Consider the following 24,041-nt stretch of genomic DNA (forward strand, 5'->3'; position numbering starts at 1 on the left):
CAGACCTCATTGTGACTCAGACGAGCCCCTTGACCTGGATACTCCGGGATCACGTAAAACAGTGGACAGCCTCATAGAAGCCGTCAATCAGACCCTGGGGATTGAGGCTGATCCCACAGCGGCTACGGGGCATAAAGTGGCATTTAAGCGAGTGAAGCACCCGCACAGAATTTTTTTCTTCTCAACCGGAGTTTGAAGACAGTGCAGCTGCACAGAGAACGTCCAGACAGGCATTTCTCGGGTCAAAAAGCACTCGAAACAAGGTATCCGTTTGCGTCGGACCTCCGTAAGAAATGGATGGAATCCCCAATGGTGGATCCTCCGGTTTCGCGCCTAGCCGCTAAGACCCTGCTCTCCGTCCATAGTGTTTCCTTGATTAAGGATCCCACGGATCGCATTATAGAGAGCTTAGCTCGCTCAGTATATGAGGCGTCAGGGTCAGCACTCGCTCCCTCGTTCGCAGCAACTTGGGTAGCCAAGGCTATGATATCATGGTCAGAAACATTAAACAAGGTCGTGCAGGAGACTTTTCTCTTCTCTGTTGTTTTATCTGCATCTCGGGATCTGCAGCGGTCAATACTTCCTTAGGTGGTTGTGACCCTTCACAACCACATCAGGTGAGTGGATTACTTTTGTTAACCACGCTGGTGTCCCTCATTTACCGCCTTAGTGCGCTCCCCCTCTTTTTATTTTTTGCGATTCTACTTCTAAGAAGTCCCTGGCTTCCCTGCCTTATCAGTGCGGCCACCTATTTGGGGAGAAGTTGGATCAACTTATCTCCGACTCCACAGGAGGGAAGAGCGGGTTTCTCCCTCAACAAAAGGTCAAAACATTTTTTCGTCACTCGTTTCAGGCACTTTTTCGGGCCTTTCGCAACACCAGGTAGACTACAGCGGCCAATTCCGCCGCCTCAGGCTGCCCCAACCAGATAGGGAGCGGCAGGTCTCACGTAGAGCCAACCCATTAGGGAGAATGCGTACTCAGCAACCCAGATCGAGGGGATCCAGATCCCAAAGATCGTCGGCCAAATGACTTGAGGCCTTTACCATACGACACCAGCAAGGTGGGTGGCCGCCTACTCTGGTTTCACCACGTCTGGTTCAATGTCGCTCACGACGCATGGGTAAAGGAATTGGTGGCCTTAGGTTACAAAATAGAATTTGTCAGATACCCTCCAAGACAGTTTTTTCTTTCCCGAATTCCCAGGGTGGATTCCCAGGCAAAGGCTCTATTGGGAGCCATCAAATCGCTCCAGCACAACGGAGTAATTGTTCCGGTGCCAGAACACGAAAGGGCTCAGGGGTTCTTTTCCAACCTTTTTGCGGTTCCCAAAAAGGACGGGTCTGTCAGGCCTGTTTTGGACCTGAAGCTTCTGAACAAATTCATCAGGATCAGACATTTCCGGATGGAGTCTCTCCGTTCAGTCATATCGGCCATGGAGCAGGGAGAATACTTGGCCTCAATAGACATCCAAGAAGCATATCTGCATATTCCCATTTTTCCTCCTCATCAGAGGTTTCTACGCTTCGCCATCAGCGATCAACATTTTCAGTTCGTAGCGCTACCCTTCGGCTAGCCACAGCTCCCAAAGTGTTCTCAAAGGTTATGGCAGTTGTCATGGCTATACTGCATTCTCGAGGCATAGTCGTCTTGCCTTATCTGGATGATCTCTTGGTCAAGGGCCCGTCAATACGAGCATGCAAGGAATATGTCAACATCACGCTAGATACTCTTGCCTGCTTAGAATGGTTGGTCAATGTGAAGAAGTCATCCCTTCTGCCAGCTCAGAGGATCACCATCCTAGGAATGATCTTCGACACTTGCCGAGGGTTGGTAATTCTCCCTCAGGAAAAGGCGCTAGCTCTCCGGCAGGGAGTCCGGACACTTCGCCAGCCAGTCCCTCATACCATCCGATCCGGGATGAGGATTCTAGGGAAAATGGTGGCAGCAATGGAAGGGATACCATTCGCCCAGTTCCATCTTCGCCCCCTGCAGCGCGCCCTCTTGTCAGCCTCGAACAAGATTCCTTTCACGCTCGATCGTCGGTGCCAACTGTCCTCTCAAGTCAGGCAGTCACTCGGATGGTGGATAACCAGTTCCTCTCTGGCCCAGAGGAAACCTTTCCCCCCCTGATCATTGGCTGATAATGACAACCAAAGCCAGTCTCCTTGGCTGAGGAGCGATGTTTCGTCACCATACAACCCAGGAACGGTGGTCGCCACAGGAGGCACGCCTCCCGATCAACTTATTGGAGATACGAGCAATTCGGCTGGCTCTGCAGAAGTTTCATCACTTTCTAGCAGGCCGCCGTGTCCGGATTCAATCGGACAATGCCACAGCGGTGGCTTACATAAATCATCAAGGGGGCACCCGCAGCAGAGCAACCATGCGCGAGGTGGGGCACGTTCTTCAGTGGGCCGAAGCAAACCACTCGGTGATTTCGGCTGTCCACATCCCGGGCATGGGAAATTGGGTGGCAGGCTTTCTCAGCCAGCAGGGTCTTGCATCCGGAGAGTGGTCTCTACATCCCGAAGTTTTTCAGTAGATTTGTCAGCTGTGTGGAACCCCGCATGTGGACCTGATGGCGTCCAGAGTGAACGCCAAGGTGCCCACATATGTCGCTCGAGCCAGGGACCCGCAGGCAATTGCTGTGGACGCGTTGGTTCTGCCATGGAACCAGTTTCGCCTCCCATATCTATTTCCCCCGCTGCCACTACTCCCGAGGGTCATCAAGATCAAGACGGAAGGGGTTCCGGCGATTCTGCTGGCCCCAGACTGGCCCCGTCGAGCGTGGTACGCAGATCTAATGCAGCTGCTCGCCGACATTCCTTGGCGCCTGCCAGAGCGCCCAGATCTACTTTCTCAAGGGCCGATTTGCCACCCGAACTCAGGGGCCCTGTGTTTGATGGCCTGGCCGTTGAATCTTGGATTCTAACCCAGGCAGGGTTCAGGAGCAAGGTGGTCGCTACAATGATTAGCGCCCGGAAGCCTGCTTCAGCACGAATTTACCACCACACCTAGAAGGTGTTCTTTGCTTGGTGTGGAAGCCGCGGTGTTTCTCCGCTGAGATTCTCAATCCCCAACATCTTGGCCTTTCTCCAGTCGGGCCTAGACTCGGGCTTAGCCCCAAGGTCGCTCAGGAGACAAATATCGGCCTTATCCGTCCTGTCCCAGTGCAGAATTGCTACCAATCTGCAGGTGAAGACTTTCATCCAGGGAGTCTCCCACTTGGTACCTCCCTATAAGGCGTCTTTGGACGCTTGGGACCTTAACCTGGTCCTAAGTGTTCTGCAGGAAGCTCCATTTGAACCGCTTCAGGATATCTCCTTGAGGTACCTTTCCTGGAAAGTGATGTTCCTAGTGGCCATCACTTCTATCAGGCGAGTTTCAGAACTGGCAGCCCTATCCTGCCAAGCCCCGATCCTCACTTTCCATAAGGATAAGGTGGTGCTCAGACCAGCCCCTCCTTTTCGGCCAAAAGTCGTGTCCTCTTTTCACATTAACGAAGATGTCTTGCCATCATTTTGTCCAGCACCCGGTGCACCGTGTGAAAAAGGCTCTTCACATGTTAGACCTGGTAAGAGCCCTCCGGAGGTACGTGTCGAGGACGGCAGCATTTCGTCAGACGGACACGCTGTTCGTGCTCCCCGGAGGAGAGGGACTCACTGCCTCAAAATCGACCATAGCCAGATGGATTCGTTTGACTATTCAGGAGTCCTACCGCATTAGAGGCACGCCGATTCCACCAGGGATCAGAGCGCACTCTACTCGGGCAGTGGGCGCCTCTTGGGCGCTTCGGCACCAGGCTTCGATGGAACAGGTTTGCAAGGCAGCAACCTGGTCCAGCCTGCACACATTTGCCAAACATTATAATATCCATGCTCCGGCCTCGGCGGATGCGAGCCTGGGTAGAAGGATTCTCCAAGCAGCGGTGGCGCACCTTTAAACAAGAGGTGCATGTAGCTTGGATCGGTGAATCAATCTCCCACCCAGGGACTGCTTTAGGACGTCCCACAGTATCTGTGTCCCCCAATGAGGTGAAGGAGAAATGTGGATTTTTGTGATAACTCGCCGTAAAATCCTTTTCTCCGAGACACTCAGTGGCGGACACAGCACCCACCCTATTAGCCAGTTGGCTCTTGTTTTGTTTAATATACATTTACTTATTTGATACAAGGGTGGTGTTGTTATTTGGACATGTTGTACCTGTATTAAGGCTGATTTTGTTGTCCTCCTACTGCTTTGGCACCAAACTGATTTCCGCCCGCAATAGGGGCGAGGGTGTATACGGCGGAGGAGGAGCTAACCTCTTTTTTTCACTTAGTGTCAGCCTCATAGCGGCAGAAGCATACACCCACAGTATCTGTGTCCCCCAATGAGCGTCTCGGAGAAAAGGATTTTATGGTGAGTTATCACAAAAATCCATGTTTTTCCACAAAAATGATCTTTTCGCCCCCAATTTTTAGTTTCCCAAGGGTAACAGGACCCCAAAAGTTATTGTGCAATTTGTCCCGAGTACGCTGATCTCCCATATGTGGGGGTAAGCCACTATTTGGGTGTATGGCAGAGCTCGGAAGGGTAGCAGCGCTATTTGACTTTTATGGCTGGAATTGCGATTGGACGCCATGTCGCGTTTGGAAAGCCCCTGATGTGCCAAAACAGTGGAAATCCCCCACAAATTACACCATTTTGGAAACTAGACCCCCCCAAGGAACTTATCTAGATGTGTGGTGAGCACTTTGAATCCCCAAGGGCTTCACTGAAGTTTATAACGCCCGGGCGTGAAAATAAAACAATCATATTTTTTCCACAAACATGATCTTTTAGTCCCCAATTTTTTTATTTTGCCAAGAGTAACAGGAGAAATTGGACCACAAAAGTTGTTGTCCAATTTGTCTTGAGTACACCGATACCCGATATGTGGGAGAAAACTACTGTATGGGCACACGTCAGGGCTCGGAAGGAAGTAGTGACGTTTTGGAATGCAGGCTTTGAAGTAATGGTCTACGGGTGACATGTCGCGTTTGGAGAGCCTTTGATGTGCCTAGACTGTTGAAACTCCCCACAAGTGACCCCATTTTGGAAATTAGACCCCCATGGAACTTATCTAGATGTCTGATGAGCACTTTGAACCCCCTAGTGCTTCACAGAAAGTTATTACGCCCGGACGTGAAAATAAAAAAATCATATTTTTTTTTGCAATTTGTTCTGAGTAGGTTGATACCCCATATGTGGGGGTAAAACACTGTTTGGGCGCATGGCAGAGCTTGGAAGGGAAGGAGCACCGTTTGACTTTTTCAACGCAGAATTGGCTGGAATTGAGATCAAACACCATGTTGCATTTGGAGAGCACCTGATGTGCGCAAACAGTGGAAATCCTCAAATTTTAACTCCAACCCTAATCCCAGCACACCCCTGCCCTAACCCCAGCGAGAAAATGGAAATAAATATACTGTAAATATTTTTTTAATTTTATTATTTTTCCCTGACTAAAGGGGTGATAGCGGGGGCTTTGAATTACTATTTATGGCGGGTTTTTTTGTTTTGGCAGCTGTCACACGCTAAAAGACGCTTTTTATTGTAAAAAGTTTTTGCATCACCACATTTTGAGAGCTATAATTTTTCCATATTTTGATCCACCGAGGCTTGTGAGGTCTTATTTTTTGCGGGACGAGTTAATGTTTTTATTGGTACCATTTTCGGGCACGTGACATTTTTTGATCGCTTTTTATTCCGATTTTTGAGACGTAGAATGAACAAAAGCCAGCATTTCATGAATTTCTTTTGGGGGGTGCATTTACACTGTTCCGCGTCCGGTAAAAATTATAAAGCGGTTTTATTCTTCGGGTCAGTCCGATTACAGCGATACCTCATTTATGTTGTTTTTTTATGTTTTGTCACTTTTATGCAATGAAAACAATTTTATATAAAAAATAATTATTTCGCCTCATTGGTGGACACAGATACTGTGGGTGTATACTACCGCCATCTGGAGGCTGACACTAGGCAAACAACACAAGGTTAGCTCCTCCCCCGCCGCATACAGCCTCGCCCTGATTGCGGGCGGAAACCTGTTTTTTGCTTAGTGTCTATGGAGGCACACGTCTGGTCTTTTTTCTCGAGACTTTTTTTCCATGAAGATTAGACAGGGGCAACGGATCCTATTGAAAGGGTCCGATTTCCCCAAACCATCAACGGGCGAGCACGTGCGAGTAGCCCTCCACGTATCCTCTTCCGTGACGTGGCACACGATGCCGGACCTAGCCCTGACCACCCCTAGGTATGGAAACCATGGGCTGTACAGCGGCACAAGACGGTCCGAGCGGCCCCCACTGCTCCACCAACGCTAGACGGAGGTGCTGCAAGGCGGCGGACGGTCCCTCTCCTCGGCCCTGGAAGCTGGATGGAGTCAGCTTACCTGCACCGTCCTGTATCCCCCCACCACCCCTGCCTCCCTGGTGGTTTTTTCATACCTGTTGGTGTCCCGCATGAAGGTACAGGGCGTGGGTGGGCTCTGCGCACTGCGCAGCACATTCCTGTTAGGCCGTGCGTGAGGGTTCCTGGGTAGCAGGGAGATGCGAATGGAGCAGCGGTGTGCTGACAGGCCTAGAATCGCAGGGTAGGACTGGCAAATCCCTCCCCTCGTCCCGTTCCTCCGGTAGGTGACGCTGATGAGGATTATAGACAGGCGGTGGTGAAGTGGGCCGCGCGCCGCCGCCCCCCGTGGGTGAATGTTAAAAATTTAGCCCGCGGATTCGGCCGGAGCTAGGCCGGGGTGGAATTCCCACCCCTGTCCACGCAGCGTCACTTCCGGCGGCCCGCCCCCGAGAGCCTGGGCGGGCGCCAGATAAATTGAGTCCCCTGCTTCAAGTCAGGGTTGGCCGCGACCGGTAAAGTGGTCGGCTTGCGGGTAAGTGCAGCCACGTCTGCTGGAGCACACTAGAGACTCAAGGGGTGCCCCCCCCTCTATGTAAAAAAAAAAAAAAAAACAACACCTGGCAGATGCATTATGGCCGGGAAAGGGAAGGCGCACACTTTCCTCTAAGCTGCATGCATCTCCTGTAGGGCTGCGTTCCCGCAAGCGCAGAGCAACAAGTTGTGCAAGGCCTGCGATTCCGAACGTGCCCAGGAGCCCCCCCCGGCAGCGGAGTCCAGGGAGCAAAATCCCCCGGAATGGGCTCTATCATTATCCAAATCTATGGCATCGCTTACAAGGCCGATCGAGTCGCTTCATACCCCGAATGGAGGCAAGGATAGTGGCTCGCTTATGGGGGAGGGGTCCTCCACCTCACAAGAACCTTCGGCCTGCAGGGGCCGCTCTCATGCCAGGCAAGTGGAAAGGAAACGGGCCCACACGATGTCTCCCCGTCTATACGGTGCCTCGGCATCCGGGAGTTGAGCATCTCGCTCTCCCTCTCCAATGGTCGGGAGCGGGCACAGTTCGGATTGTGACTCAGAAGGACCGCTGGGCCTAGATACCCCGGGGTGTCGAGAGACAGTGGACAGCCTCATTGAAGCTGTCAATCAAATCCTGGGGGTGGAGAATGAGTTTGTCTTGGCGTCAAACCATAAAGTGGCCTTTAAGCAGGCCAGGTGACCTCACAGAGTGTTTGGTACTCACCCAGAATTTGAGGACATAGTGCAGCGTCACAGAGAACGCCCAGATAGGTGCTTTTCGGGCCAAAAGACTATAGAGGCAAGATATCCATTTGCCCCAGATCTCCGTAAAAAATGGACGGAATCACCAGTGGTGGATCCACCAGTGTCGCGCCTGGCCTTGAAGTCTCTATTGTCAGTACCGAGTGGCTCGTCCATTAAGGAACCCATTGATAGGCTCATAGAGAGCTTGGCTCGATCAGTTTTTGAGGCATCAGGGTCAGTGCTCGCCCCCTCGTTTGCGGCGACGTGGGTAGGCAAGGCCATGATTTCATGGTCAGAATCATTGAGTAGGGCCTTGCAGGATAGAGACCTCCTGGCGGAGGTGTCAGAGGTCGCAACTCAGATTGCTATGGCTGGAGACTACTTGATCAATGCTTCCTTGGATGCGGGCAATTGTGCGGCATCTGCAGCCGCTAACGCGGTAGCCATTAGGAGAGCCCTTTGGTTAAGATCTTGGCGAGCCGATTCTAAGTAGTCTTTGACTTCCTTGCCCTATCAGGGAGGCCTCCTGTTTGGGGAGAAGTTGGATCAGCTCATCTCCGACGCAACAGGGGGAAAAAGCAGCTTCCTCCCGCAGCAGAAAGTTAAACATCCTTTTCGCCAGGTCCCAGCACGTTTTTGGGCCTTTCGTAACACTGGATGGTCCCATATAGACCCAATCCATTGGGGAGGATGCACGCGTCGAGAGAAACCAGGCCTCAGAAATCCTCACCCAAATGACTCGTAGTATGTTGTAGGCGACATCAGCAGGGTAGGCGGCCGCCTGCTGTTCTTTCGCCATGTCTGGGTCGACGTAGCACACGACTCATGGGTGGCGGAACTGGTGTCTTCGGGGTACAAGATAGAGTTTATCAGGTACCCCCCAAGACGTTTTTTTCTGTCCCGACTTCCCAAGGTGAAGTCCCGGGCAAAGGCGTTGCTGGGGGCCATCTATTCACTCCAGTACAACGGGGTTATAGTTCCCGTACCAGAGCACGAGAGGGCTCAGGGTTTTTATTCCAACCTGTTCGCAGTCCCCAAAAAGGATGGGACGGTCAGGTCGGTTTTGGACCTGAAGCCCCTGAACAGATTCATCAGGGTCAAACATTTCAGGATGGAGTCTCTCCGTTCAGTTATCTCGGCCATGGTGCAGGGAGAGTACTTAGCTTCGGTCGACATCTATAGTAATGTAGGCCCCGCCCCTCAGTGACATTTACTCACAAAAATCCCTCCGCTCAAGATGCCCAGACTTGAACGGCTGCACCGCGCCCGCTCCTCTCTGCACGTCCGGTCAGGTGACGGCACCTATGCGATGACATCACTGCGTATCCACCAATGGCCGTTTCCAGAACATCAGAGTTGTGCAGGGGATCGTCAGTGAGAGAAGTAGGAAAGAGTAGTGGGAGGGGGCCTGAGCTCTGGGGAGGCGCGGCCTGAGCTCTGGGGAGGCGGGGACTGAGCCCAGGGACTGTTGCTAGGCACTTAGATGCGGGGCCTGAGCCCAGGGGTGTCACTAGTCAGTTGCATCTGAGGCCTGAGCCCCAGATCATGAGTGCACTGGATCTCTAGTTAGCTCTCTTTTCTATGTTTTGCAGACACCCTGGGATTCCCTGACAGCCCTGCGCAGTGCGGCTGTGATCACCTTGTAGTTCCTCCTCCTGTCGCTTGTGGCCATTAGTTACAAGAGAAGAATCCATTCATGTGCAGTCAGGAGGAGGTGAGGGGACAGGGAGCAAGACCAGGTCTGTGGAGGACAACAAGCTGCCAGCCCTGAGGAGAGGAGGGATGTGCAGCCCCCCATCTGTGGCTGCTGTTCTCACATAGGAGCCCCCCCTGTAATGTCTCAAGCAGTCGGGACAAGGTAGAGAGGAAGGGGCTTTATCATGGACAGTTTATGACTGACAGGGGGTCTCCTGAGTGTACAGCCCACCTGCTGCTGATCTGCAACATCAGGCCTCCACTACTGCCACTGGATACACCAAGAAGTGAGTCTATGTATGCCATGTGTATGAATAATCTGTATGTGTGCAGGTATCATGTCTGTGTGATGGTGTGCCCCCTGTGTGTATTATGTCTGTGTGACGGTGTGCCCCCTGTGTGTATGATGTCCATGTGATGGTGTGCCTCCTGTGTGTATGATGTCCGTGTGACGGTGTGCCCCGTGTGTATGAATCCGTGTGATGGTGTGCCCCCTATGTGTTTGATGGCCGTGTGATGGTGTCTCCCCTGTGTGTATGATGTCCGTGTGATGGTGTTCCCCCGTTACACCCAGCCACACACAGGCTGTTAGTGAGGAGATCCTTCTCCTCACGGGACCTTCCAAACTGGACCAATCAGGTCCCAGCATTCACAACATGTGACCTACCCTGGCCACCATATATGGTCTGTAGCCACGCCCACCGGGTCACATGGCTTTGACCTCATCACAACTCCTTCACACACTCATAGCCTTTTAATACAGGCGTTTTCAGACACACCCCTGGGTGGGTTTGTAGGTAACCAGAACCCGCCCATCTCACTAGTTACCTGAAGACTTCTCCCTTATACTTAGAAACACCTCAGCAATGATATTGCTGATCACACATACACAAGTCTCCATCTCAAAGTCACCCACTTTGAGATACATAACTATCCTTCAGGATTCTGCCACTCATCCGTTCTCTTGGGACACCCACACAGCACCCCCTAGTGGACACAGTGGTCATTACACCACAATAGACGGAGACACCCCGATCGGAGATTCCAGAATTTCTCCCCATTCCTCTCCTAATGCATCGGGGATGAGCCTCTCCCACTTCCCTTTAAATGAGTTTATGGCGGATTCCTCCCCTACCGATAGCATATATGTGTACAAAGTGGAGATGAGACCCTGGGGACCTTGCGATATAAGGATGCCTATCAAGGGCAGAGATGATATAGCTTTGTTTACTCCTATATTTCTCATATGTGATTGAAAGGCCGACCTTAATTGTAGATAACGGAAAAATTGGGATCTTGGGACGTTACATTTGACCTGTAATTGTTCAAAAGACACCAAGATTCCATGATCGTGCAAATCGCTTACCGAGGAAACATTGTGCTGAGTCCAGAACTCGGCAGACGGGTGTTCAAGCAATGCCGGAAAATAACCATTAAGGATAAAATGTTACTGTGCGCTGCTTGACCAGGATAAAATCACCACAATGTGAGAAACAGGCATCTGTTCGCTTTATGTCATCCCCTGAGGAAGAAGTGGTTCACACTTTGAAACGCGTTGGGAAATAAATGGTTAAATTTCTCACATTGTGGTGATTTTATCCTGGTCAAGCAGCGCACAGTAAGCCCGAGAATAACATTTTATCCTTAAGGATTCGTATTGGAGGTCACGCAGTGGACCTTCGGGCGTGCAGCAGGCTGACAGCGGGTTTATATGCTTATACCTTTCCTGGAAAGGGTGAGTAGACCTATACTATATCTATTCAATTGTCCACCAGATAAGACCCTATTGCGCTTTTCTGTTTCCTAGTTTTATTATATTGGAAAATAACCATTATTTAACAGGGGCATTTCAGCCACTATGGCTCCAAATCCAATTACTCTCTTAATCTGCCTCCACACTGATCGTGCCAGGCGAAGCAGAGGCAGCAAATGGGGGACTTTTATTTTTTCCAATTCTAAGAAGCCCAGTGGACAGCTAACTCGTGCGGCATGGAGCAAGTGGCTTTCAGAGTTAGGGAGGTGATCATCAGGCATCCACTTGCATATGGCTTTGGCCTGTCCAGAAAGATAATATAGAAAAAAGTCTGGTAACGCTGCCCCACCTTTGTTTTTTGGTCTTTGCAGAGTGGACAGCCTGAGTTTGGGCCTAGCTTTTCCCCATATAAAGGATGTAATTTGAGAGTTCAAATTTGCAAAGAAGGATCGGGGTACTACCACGGCACTGTGCTGAAGAGAGTAGCTGAGCTTAGGGAGCAGTATCATTTTAATTAAATTAATACGTCTGGCTACAGAAAGCGGGCGTTTACTCCAAATTAGAAATTTAGCTTTAATCATTTCCAACAATGGGTATATGTTGAGCCGCAAATCCAACAAACTGCTTTGAGATATGTGAACACCTAGATATTTGGAACTGGGTACAATAGGTAATGAGGAGAGGCCCTCCAGTCGTGGCATCGGGGCATGGGAGAGGGGCATCAGGGCAGACTTTTCCCAATTTATATATAAGCCGGAATATTTACTGAATTTATTGATATTGGCTATTACCCGTGCTAATGTGTCCTCCGCGCTACCCATAAAAATCACCATGTCATCAGCGTATAAGCCTATGGTGTCTACTCGACCCGCTATTTCTATACCTTCAATATTAGGGGAAGATCTTATACGAATAGCCAATGCCTCGATCGCCAGGGCAAAAAGGGCTGGAGAAAGGGGACAACCCTGACGGGTTCCCCTATATAATGAAAAGGACTCAGATATAGAACTATTTACAATGACACGAGCCTTAGGTTTCATATATAATGTACTAACCCATTTTAGAAACCTGTCGCCAAACCCATATTTCTGTAAACATGCACATAGGAAGGGCCACTCAAGGGAGTCGAAAGCCTTGGCCGCATCCAGCGATGCCAATGCCCATTGATTATCTGGTACCAGGGAGCTATATTGGACCACCGACTGGACTCGTCTAATATTAATAGAAGTGCTTTTACCAGGGATGAAGCCAGTTTGATCAGGATGTATAAGTTCTAATATAATCGAATTCAACCTGGTAGCCAAAATTTTCATTAAAATCTTATAGTCCACATTCACTAATGATATAGGGCGATAAGATCCACAGTCTAATGGGTCCTCCCCTCTTTTTTAAGCACTATTATGTTAGCTTCATAGAAGGACTCTGGCATAGACCCTCCCTCCCAAATCCCTTGGAACACCATCAACAACAGTGGCGCTAATATCTCCTGGTATTTCCTATACAATTCAATGGGAAACCCATCAGGTCCAGGGGCCTTCCCAGATGCCATGCCCGTTATGGCATTCTCTATCTCCTCCAGAGTAAATTTAGTATCCATAAAGGTCCGCTGGGAAGGGCTTAGACTGGGAAATGTGATATCCGACAGGTATTCCAAACACCCCTGACTATCAACATCACTTCTAGAGTTGTACAGTGATCTATAATAGTTATGGAAGCAGCTCAGTATCTCTTCAGTTGAAGACACCAGAGTACCATCTAAGCTACGGATCTGTAATATTGTGTTCGTAGTGTTGTGCTGACGTACCAAATAGGCCAAGAATTTACTTGCCTGGTTCCCCAGCTCAAGATAAGATTGACTTGCAAAAAATAATTTACGTTTGGACCTGGTGTCTATGTGTTGAGAATATAATCTTTGAGCAGCCAGCCACTCCACCCTGTTGCCACTAGTCTGATCAGATATGTAGGTGGCCTCCGAGTCTCTCAATCGCTGCTCCACCTCATCATCCTCCCTCGATGTCACCCGTTTTATGTAAGAGATCGTAGAGGATAAGCAGCCCCTCAAGTATGCCTTAAGGGCATCCCAAAATAAGTTACCATTCTGGGGTTCAGGGTGGGATGTGTAACAACCCTGCTGGCGTCACTGCATGGCCTCCCATCCCCCGCACATCAACTTACTCACTGCTCCGGGTCATGCTGTGAATTCTGTCTGTTGCCAGTCCTGTGCTCTGTGCCTCTGCTCTCCATGTTTCCTGGCTATGTGTGTATAGGGGGGCGGCACCAGAACTCTCTGGTTCTTATGCAGTCAGGGTGCACCAGTCAAATCTGCCCTGACCAATCACCTAGAGCCCTTGATATGCCACACCCACTGAAACATGGCCTGGGCAATGTCTATACTCAGTTAGAAACTTGCTGCTGAGGAAGCCAGGCCCCGTTCTGTGTATTTCCTCCTTCTCTGGAGGATTAATCCTAGTCTTGCTTTGTACCTTGTCTGCCTGCCAGGAGGCTGAATATCCTGGCCCTTGAGTCTTGGTCCCAGTACCTTGTCTGTACTCTGTCCTACCTTAGTCTCCCTTTCTCCTTGTCTGTGGCTTCCTTCCCTGCTGTGTCTTTCCTTGTGTCCTCCCTGTCTGTGCATCTGCTCTCTTGCAGCTCTGTCTATGCATCTGCAAGCCCCTCAAGTATGCCTTAAGGGCATCCCAAAATAAGTTAACATTCCGGGGTTCAGGGTGGGATGAAATGAAGCAATGTAATTGATCGATCGTTCTATCGGGTGATTCTATCAACTTCAGCCAAAAGGGGTTTAATTTCCATGCCGTCTTGTTGCTGAGTGGTCCGTATTTAAGTTTAATAACAACAGGGTTATGATCTGAAATCCCCCTACTGCCATGTTCTATACTATCTACCCACATTATTAGACCACTGGATCCAAATATGTAATCTATACGTGACAAGGAGCGCTTGGTGGATGAATGGCAAGTATATTCCCTCTTCTCGGGATGTCGCGTTCTCCATAGAGCCAGCCATCCACTGCCCTCCATGAACTGTGATAGTTGGGATATAACCTGTGAGAGAGTTCCCCCCTGCCCTTCATCACTCAATCTCAGCCTGTCAAGATGATTATTCATGACCTGGTTGAAATCCCCCATGCGTATGACATCTGCGTCTGGATAGTTCAGGGCGAAACCCACCGCCTTCTGGAGAATAGACATGTTGGCTGCAGGGGGATTGTAAATACATAGAATAATATATTGTCTGGAATTAATAAGTGCATGCACAAATACAAAACGTCCCTCAGGATCTCTTCGGGCCTCCCTGGCCTCCCATCTAACGTCCTTATGTATCAATAGCGAGACTCCCCTTGAATAACTGGTATGAAATGAGTGGATATACCATTGTACCCACGGTTTCTGCACACACCGAGCAGTATCCCTGGTCAGGTGTGTCTCCACCAAGGCCACAATGTGCGGACGGCATTGCCTGATCTGCGAGAATACCTTGATTTTCTTTCGGGGGGTCTTAATGCCCCTCACATTCCAGGTCATACATATTATTTCAGACCCCATTTTTTGTCTATCTGAATATGGTGTATGCTAGTACCTGAGCAGAGCTTGGAAACAGCACACAAAAGACAGGGTTGCCACTGACTGCGACTACTACCTAAAAAACTATTAAAACTGAGACTATTAAAAGGAAAAAAAACAAAACATTAGTCTAGTAATATAGGAGCAGAGTCCCACGCCCCTATTAAAAAGAATAAGGGGATACCATCACTGAACTCAGTGTCCGGTATTGTTGTTGAACTGGATACCCGCCGAGGAAGCCCCAACTGGGCCTCTAATTGAAGGATTCAAATTGGCAGCGAGTACATTAGGATTCCTTTGCAGGGGATCCCCCATGGGACCGCAGCGACTCAGTCGCTTCCGCTGGATCCGTAAAAAACATAGATGAGTCCTCGTGTACAACCCGGTGCCGGGCCGGGTAGATCATGGAATACAAGATGTTCCTCTCTCTGAGCCGCCTCTTAATTTTGATGAATTGTGCCCGCTGCTTCTGAAGTTCCATGGAAAAATCCGGGAAAATGGAAATCACAGCATTATCAAATTTGATGGGGCTTTTTCGCCGTGCGAGACGCAGAATGGTGTCTCTGTCTTTACAGTTGAGACGTGCCAAGAAGGATCTAGGTGGGGCTCCTGGAGGAAGGGTTTTTGTAGGGACTGTATGCGCTCTTTCGACAGCGAATACTGGTGAAAATTCATCCCCCAGAGAGGCCTTAAGCCAGCCTTCCAGAAATTGCTCTGGATGTTGACCCTCTGAACGCTCCGGAAGTCCAATGACACGGATGTTATTTCGACGCATCCTGTTCTCCAGATCGTCCGCTTTTTGCTTCCAGGCGTTCATAGAGCCCACCACTTTTGTCAACTTGTCCTCCATAGGTGCGATGGTGTCTTCTACCTGGGATACTCTCGTCTCCACTTCCGTAATGCGTCCCCGCATAGCTTGCATGTCCTGTCGGAGTCACCCCACCTCAGTGTACACGTCTTCTATCTTCTCCGTCCGAGAAGTTCTAGTTAAGGAGATGGCTTGCATTAGCTGTTCAGACGCCTGTTTGAGGGTCAGTTCTTCCTGCTCATTCTCCTCCTCGCCCCCAGGGGGACGGCTTTTTCGCTGAGCTTGTGAAAGGTTATTTTTGGGAACCCGTACACCTTTAGAGGGGTCTGGTCTGGCATATTCTTTTAATTTTTCTGCTGCTGTTGATCCTTTAGATCGACTCATAATCAGTGACAGTGCAGCGCAACAGAACAACCAAAGGTGCAGGCTCTGGGGTCTTTCCCCCAATTATATGCACAGCAGGGCTTGTAAAAAGAGATTTATCTGAGAAGCAGCTCCTATGTAGGGGGAGACACATGAATCAGGAAGGGTAGTGTCTGGTGCTACAGCAGCAAGGTTTGTCACAGCCAGGGGGGGATAGAGATCACAGCCCCGCAGAGACAACAGCAGTGGGGGGTACAGAAGTCCCCACAGAAGTGGCGCCAGCGGCACAGTGAATCTATTAATGAAAGGGAGGAACGCAGGGCCCAATTTTTCAGGGCACTCACCGCGAGTCCCTTGTGTCCTCAGGATGTGAGTCACCGTCCGGTAGCACTGTGGCAATGAAAGCTGGACACCGCAGCTCTTACTGATAGAGCGCACGTCTTAAGATGTCTGCCGCCTCATGCAGGCCCTGCCGCCCGCTCCGGCCCCCCCGGCTTTCAGCTCACCAGAGCTACCTCACGTCTCCCAGTGGGGTCCACTGGGGTCCCCGGGATCCAGATGTCACGAATGCTGACAGGTGTGTTGCAACTATGAGGCCACAGACGCAGGATGGAAGAAGGATTTTCAGGAGCTCTCTCAGTGTGCTTCCTTCTTCCTCGGCTACGTAGCCACGCCACGGTGTACCCATTTTTGATAGTCAAGTGCTACACTTGCTTGGCGGCTCCGCTGTCCCACTGTCCAACCACAGGGGCTCTAACTAAGTTCAAAGGGGGGTTAAAAACCTGTATTCAAAACCATAATATAACTGCTGAGCAGTTTGTAAGCGCTCCGTTTGCCTGGCGGGTACGCCATGATGTAGGGTGTCCATGTCCGCAGGATGAACCTTCATGTTTATATTAACTAGACACGTTAAAACGTCAGTTGTCAGGAACACCGCACTGCACTTGCTCACTGAGCCAGTGTGCGTGTCCTGAGTACAAAGACTGTGCACAAAGATACCTGCGTAGCGGAGTCTCAGTGGTGACGATGCATGCTCTAAGCTCACAGGACCTGAAGCACGTGACTGCTGGGGGCGTGGCCTCAGCTCCACAGAGCCAGGAGCTGCAGGGAAACTCCTAGAAAGGTAACTACAGGGCAATGTTACCAAGGGGCATAGACAGAGACAGAAACCAGATCAAGCCAGGTCAAAGCACGAGATAGCAATACAGTACCAAAGGGTTAGACAGAATGGATAGTCAGGACGTAGCAATAGATCAGAAAACCAGAACGGGCAATAGACGGTACAATAGGGACAAACTGTAATGGAGTAACTATAGCCAAGCCAGGAGGTCAGAACCAGAAAAGACAATAGTACAAAAATGAGAGACGGAGTACAGAGTGAGGGAACGGGCCGGGTCATACACGGGAAGCAAACAAGCAACGCAGAATACACGCACACCAGGGGTCAGACATACCAGAACAACAGTATAGCTGACAGAGAACCCTGGTAAAGAGGGAGTATAAATACCCCTCCCAGATCCAGTAAGAGGCCGCAAACACTTAACCCTGTGAATGCAGGGCAAGAACCCTGTTCAAACCATGACAGCAGTATCCCTAGTTAAATAGTAAGTGAGCCGCTGGTCGCCTGCAACCGTTGAATTCCGGAGTAGATAGTGGTTGCGTATGAAAAAGGGGGGGGGCTGCTTTTGAGCCATCGTCAGTCATAAGTAACCATCTGTTGCTTTTACACTCCGGCCTAGATTGGCCTGTAGGGTCAGGCCCCTGCGGAACTGTACATTGTACCACCGCCAGGCGTAACCACCATCGTTGATTCCTGAGTGATTGACAACACTTAGATCGCTGGGATGAGAGCACTCACCACTATTTCTCTCCGGCCGGGTAACTCCAGATTATGGAGGAACTCCGGCTTCTACTGTATCGTTGGTTGAGGTTCGGTGCCTGCCATGGCCAGAAGCCTTGGGGGTGTGGGATAGATCTCCCAGGCTGACAGCCAGTGATGGAGCATGTGGCGTCTGATCTCTGTTGCGTGCCTGAGCCAGAGTGACTCCCGACAGGGTAACTTCGGGGTTAGTCGAGTGGTTGGACTGGTTGGTAGCCTTTGGGTGACGATTCCCTCCGGCTGTCAGTCATTGATGGAGCACGTGACCTCTGGTGTCTGTTGTGTGCTTGTGACCGCCTATCATGACACTTAGATGGGTCGGACAGATCGGAGGACGGGGAACGCCATCTAGCAGAACGAGATCTGTGGCGGCTCCTATGTGATCCTATGTGTGAGGTGGTAGCGCGATGAACGGCTCTTAGGGGTAATGGGAATGGTGACGGCATGAGGATTGGGAGGTCCTGCGGCGTCTACGTTGTTCTATGCTCTCGGCGCCCCTGCTCTTCCTGCTTTCAGCGGTCACTTGGTACCGCTCATTAACTCCTTCCCGACCAGTGACACAGCGTATGCGTCAAGAAAGTCGGTGCCAATCCGATCATTGACGCATACGCTGTGTCATGACTTTATAGCCCCCCTGCTAGGCATGTGACCGGGGTCAATGAAAGGCCACCCGACTCGCAGATACAGGGGGCTTTCTACTTCACCACAGGGGGCGTGACTTCGCCCCCACGTGGCTACGATCGCTCTGATTGGCTGTTAAAATTGAAAAAGCCAATCAGAGCGATAGTAATATTTCATCAATGAAAATTGATGAAATATTACAAACCAGCCGTGGCCGATGCTGCAGTAGCATCGGACATGGCTGGAGACTGTTATCTGACCCCCCCAACACCGGCTGGCGGGAGCGATCGGCCCCCGCCACTGAATGCGCCGCTGCTGTCTTCATCTGCTCCCCCCCGCCATCCCTCCGCTCCCCCCCAGCTTCCGATCACCCTCCCGCCACCCCCCCGGTTCCTGCCGAGTGCTGCTGTCGCTCCCGGTGTCTCGCGGCTCCTGATCATGGGGGCTGCCATCTTGGAAAGTGCGCCCACCGCTGCAGATTCCATTCATTCATTTTGATCACTGTAATAAACTCTCACATTGATCAAAATGAAATAAAAAGTAAATAAACCCCCCTTCTATCACCCCCATGGGTAGGTACAAATAATAAAATAAAGAAAATATTTTTATTTTTCCATTAGGGTTAGGGCTAGGGTTAGGGCTAGGGTTGGGGTTAGGGCTAGGCTTAGAATTAGTGTTAGGGTGGAATTAGGGTTAGGGTGGAATTAGGGCTAGGGTTGGAATTAGGGTTGGGGTGAAATTAGAGTTAGAGTTAGAATTAGGGTTAGTGCTGGAATTAGGGTTAGTGTTGGAATTAGGGTTAGTGTTGGAATTAGGGTTAGGGTTGGAATTAGGGTTAAGCTTGTGGCTAGGGTTATGGTTAGGAGTGTGTTGGAGTTAGGGTTGTGGCTAGGGGTGTGTTGAGGTTAGGGTTGGAGTTAGAATTGAGGGTTTTCCACTGTTTAGGCACATCAGGGGGTCTCCAAACGCTACATGGTGCCACCATTGATTCCAGCCAATTTTGCGTTCAAAGATTCAAACGGTGCTCCCTACCTTCCAAGCCCCGCTGTGTGCCCAAACAATGGTCCTCCCCCACATATGGGGTATCAGCGTACTCAGGACAAACTGGTCAACAACTTTTGGGGTCCAATTTATCCTGTTACCCTTGTAGAAAAAAAATATTGCGGACTAAAAACTAATTTTTTGAGGAAAAGAAAATATTTTTTATTTTCACGGCTCTGCGTTATAAACTTCTGTGAAGCACCTGGGGGTTCAAAGTGCTCACTATGTATCTAGATAAGTTCCTTACGGGGTCTAGTTTCCAAAATGGGGTCATTTGTGGGGGAGATCCAAAGTTTAGGCACACAGGGGCTCTCCAAACACGACATGGTGTCCACTAACAATTGGAGCTAGTTTTCCTTTCAAAAAGTCAAATGGCGCTCCTTCCCTTCTTAGCCCTGCCGTGCGCCCAAACAGTGGTTCCCCCCACATATGGGGTACCAGCGTACTCAGGACAAACTGGACAACAACTTTTGTGGTCCTATTTCTCATGTTAGCCATGTGAAAATAAAAAATAGCAGGCTAAAAAATCATTTTTGAGGAAAAAAAAATGACTTTTTTGTTTTCACTGCTCTGCGTTATAAACTTTTGTGAAACACTTGGAGGTTCAAAGTGCGCTCTACACATCTAGATAAGTTCCTTAAGGGGTCTAGTTTCCAAAATGGGGTCACTTGTGGGGGGTTTTCACTGTTCAGGCACACACCTAATTTTCCATTCAAAAAGTCAAACGGAGCTCCTTCCCTTCCAGACCCTGCCGTGCGCCCCCAAACAGTGGTTATAACTTCCTAACAAAAAAAATTTTGTTTCCAAACTTGTGCTGATGTAAAGTAGACATGTGCAAAATGTTATTTATTAACTATTTTGTGTCACATAACTCTCTGGTTTAACAGAATAAAAATTAAAAATTTAAAAATTGCGAAATTCTCGCCAAATTTCTGATTTTTTCACAAATAAACGCAAAAATTATCGACCTAAATTTACCACTACCATGAAGTTCAATATGTCACGAAAAAACAAACTCAGAATCGCTAGGATGCGCTGAAGCATTCTAGAGTTATTACCTCATAAAGGGACACTTGTCAGAATTGCAAAAAATGGCCTGGTCATTAAGGTCAAAATAGGCTTGGTCATGAAGGGGTTAAACTCATGAATATGTGCATATCCATGAATTTAATGAGCGGTACCACGTGAACATGGAACAAGCAAGGGGGCTGCAGAGACCCGCGCCAGGAGGGGGTGAGTATGACGGGAGAGCCATATTCACCTGTCCCTTGTTCCACCGCTGCGCGTCGCTTTGCTGTCTTGCCTCGTCTGGCAGTAACATTCAGGTCAGAGGGCGTGATGATGTAGTTAGTATGAGCCCTCTGCCTGAACAGTCACTGCAGAGCTGGCAGAGCTGGCAACGCTGATGAGCAGCGGTAGCGACGAGGTGAGTATACAGTTTTTTTTTTTTTTGTTTATTGAGGCAGCGGCAGCAAAATAATTGGTTTACCTTTTGCTATCTGTGCAATTGGGGCCACTCACTGTGCAGCATTAAACTGGGCCACTCACTGTGCAGCATTATACGGGGCCACTCACTGTGCAGCATTATAAGGGGCCGCTCACTGTGCAGCATTATACGGGCCACTCACTGTGCAGCATTATGTGGGGCCACTCACTGTGCAGCATTATACGGGCCACTCACTGTGCAGCATTATAAGGGGCCGCTCACTGTGCAGCATTATACGGGGCCACTCACTGTGCAGCATTATAAGGGGCCGCTCACTGTGCAGCATTATACGGGCCACTCACTGTGCAGCATTATGTGGGGCCACTCACTGTGCAGCATTATGTGGGGCCACTCACTGTGCAGCATTATACGGTGCTACTCACTGTGCAGCATTATCTGGGGCCACTCACTGTGCAGTATTATAAGGGGCCACTCACTGTGCAGCATTATAAGGGGCTACTCACTGTGCAGCATCATACAGGGCCACTCACTGTGCAGCATTATCTGGGGCCACTCACTGTGCAAAATTTTAAGGGACCACATACTGTGCAGCATTATACGGAGCCACTCACTGTGCAGCATTATAGGGGGCCACTCACTGTGCAGTATTATACGGGGCCACTCACTGTGCAGCATTATACGAGGCCACTCGCTGTGCAGCTTTATACGGGGCCACTCACTGTGCAGCATTATAAGGGGCCACTCACTGTGCAGCATTATAAGGGGCCACTCACTGTGCAGCATTAAAAGGGATCACTCACTGTGCAGCATTGTAAGGGGCCACTCACTGTGCAGCATTATAAGGGGCCACTCACTGTGCAGCATTATAAGGGGTCACTCACTGTGCAGCGTTGTAAGGGGCCACTCACTGTGCAGCATTATAAGGGGCCACTCACTGTGCAGCATTATAAGGGGCCACTCACTGTGCAGTATTATACGGGGCCACTCACTGTGAAGCATTATACGGGGCCACTCACTGTGCAGCATTATACGGGGCCACTCACTGTGCAGCATTATATGGGGCCACTCACTGTTCAGTATCATACGTATGATACTGATGTCTCAATTAATTTTACTTTTATTCGTATTTATTTTTATTTTTGAAATTTACCAGTAGCTTTGGCATTTCCCACCCTAGGCTTATGCGCGAGTCAATAAGTTTTCCCAGTTTTTTGTGACAAAATTAGGGGGGTCGGCTTATACACGGGTCGGCTTATACACGAGTATATACGGTATATGAAATGACAAGGGTAATTTTTTTTTAATTGAAACGGTCATTGGGGGAGGAGGGTTGGCGGAGTGTACTGTGTGGGTGGAGTGCTTATGTTACGTGCTTTTGAGACATACTGTATATGCTGCAGAACGCGCTGAACGGTCAGGTTGCACCGGATAGCGCGCTCTGCAACAGCCTTTTGGATTCTAACACCTGACGCCCGACGATGCGATCAGTGGGGGTGGCCTCTCGGTGATGCGGACAGTGGGAGTGGCTTCATGGCGACGTGTGCATTGGGTGTGGCCAGAACTTAACCCCTGAGGGTCTGGCCGGATGCTCCTTCCCCTTTCTTCCCATTGGTCTGTGGGCGTCCTCATTAATGACATCACCTAAGGAGTAGTGGTGAGGGGGAGGCCCTGCACGAAGTTTCTTTCTAGCATAATTATCTATGGGGCTCTGTAGTCAGATGCACGTTCCCTATACGGCCCCCTGGAACTTTTCAACCTTTTCCCACATATCATGCTTCAAACATAAAGATACCAAATGTAAATTTTTGGTGAAGAATCAGCAAAAAGTGGGACACAGTTGTGAAGTTGAATGAAAATTATTGGTTATTTTACATTTTTGTGGAAAGTCAAAAACTGAAAAGTGGGGCGTGCAATATTATTCGGCTCCTTTACTTTCAATGCAGCAAACTCACTCTAGAAGTTCATTGTGGATCTCTGAAAGATCCAATGTTGTTCTAAATGACTAATGATGATAAATATAATCCACCCGTGTGTAGTCAAGTCTCCGTATAAATGCTCCTGCTCTGTGATAGTCTCAGGGTTCTGGTTGAAGCACAGACATCATCACGAAGACCAAGAAACACAACAGGCATGTCCGTGATACTGTTGTGGAGAAATTTAAAGACGGATTTGGATACAAAATGATTTCCAAAACTTTAAACATCCCAAGGAGCACTGTTCAAGTGATCATTTTGAAATGGAAGGAGTATCATACCACTGCAAATCTACCAAGACCCGGCCATCCCTCTAAACTTTCATCTCAAACAAGGAGAAGACTGATCAGAGATGCAGCCAAGAGGCCCATGATCACTCTGGTTGAACTGCAGAGATCTACAGCTGAGGTGGGACAGTCTGTCCATAGGACAACAATCAGTCGTACACTGCACAAATCTGGCCTTTATGGAAGAGTGGCAAGAAGAAAGCCATTTCTCACAGATATCCATAAGAAGTGTTGTTTAAAGTTTGCAGCGAGCCACCTGGGAGACACACCAAACATGTGGAAGAAGGTGCTCTGGTCAGATGAAACCAAATTCAAACTTTTTGTCAACAATGCTAAACGATATGTTTGGCGTAAAGGCAACACAGCTCATCACCCTGAACACACCATTCCCACTGTCAAACATGGTGGTGGCAGCATCATGGTTTGGGCCTGCTTTTCTTCAGCAGGGACAGGGAAGATTGTTAAAATTGATGGGAAGATGGATGGAGCCAAATACAGGACCATTCTTGAAGAAAACCTGTTGGAGTCTGCAAAATACCTGAGACTGGTATGGAGATTTGTCTTCCAATAAGACAATGATCCCAAACATAAAGCAAAATCTACAATGGAATGGTTCACAAATAAACGTATCCAGGTGTTTGAATGGCCAAGTCAAAGTCCAGACCTGAATCCAATCGAGAATCTGTGGAAAGAGCTGAAAACTGCTGTTCACAAACGATCTCCACCAAACCACACTGAGCTCGAGCTGTTTGCCAAGGAAAAATGGGCAAGAATTTCAGTCTCTCGATGTACAAAACTGATAGAGACATACCCCAAGCGACTTGCAGCTGTAATCGCAGCAAAAGGTGGTGCAACAAAGTATTAAGTTAAAGGGGCCGAATAATATTGCATGCCCCACGTTTCAGTTTTTGAATTTCAACAGAAATTTAAAATCTAATATATAAAGCTCAAA

This window comes from Dendrobates tinctorius, unplaced genomic scaffold (genome assembly GCF_039654945.1).
Source record: "Dendrobates tinctorius isolate UK_male_01 unplaced genomic scaffold, ASM3965494v1 ptg000099l, whole genome shotgun sequence".
Lineage (NCBI taxonomy): Eukaryota > Metazoa > Chordata > Amphibia > Anura > Dendrobatidae > Dendrobates > Dendrobates tinctorius.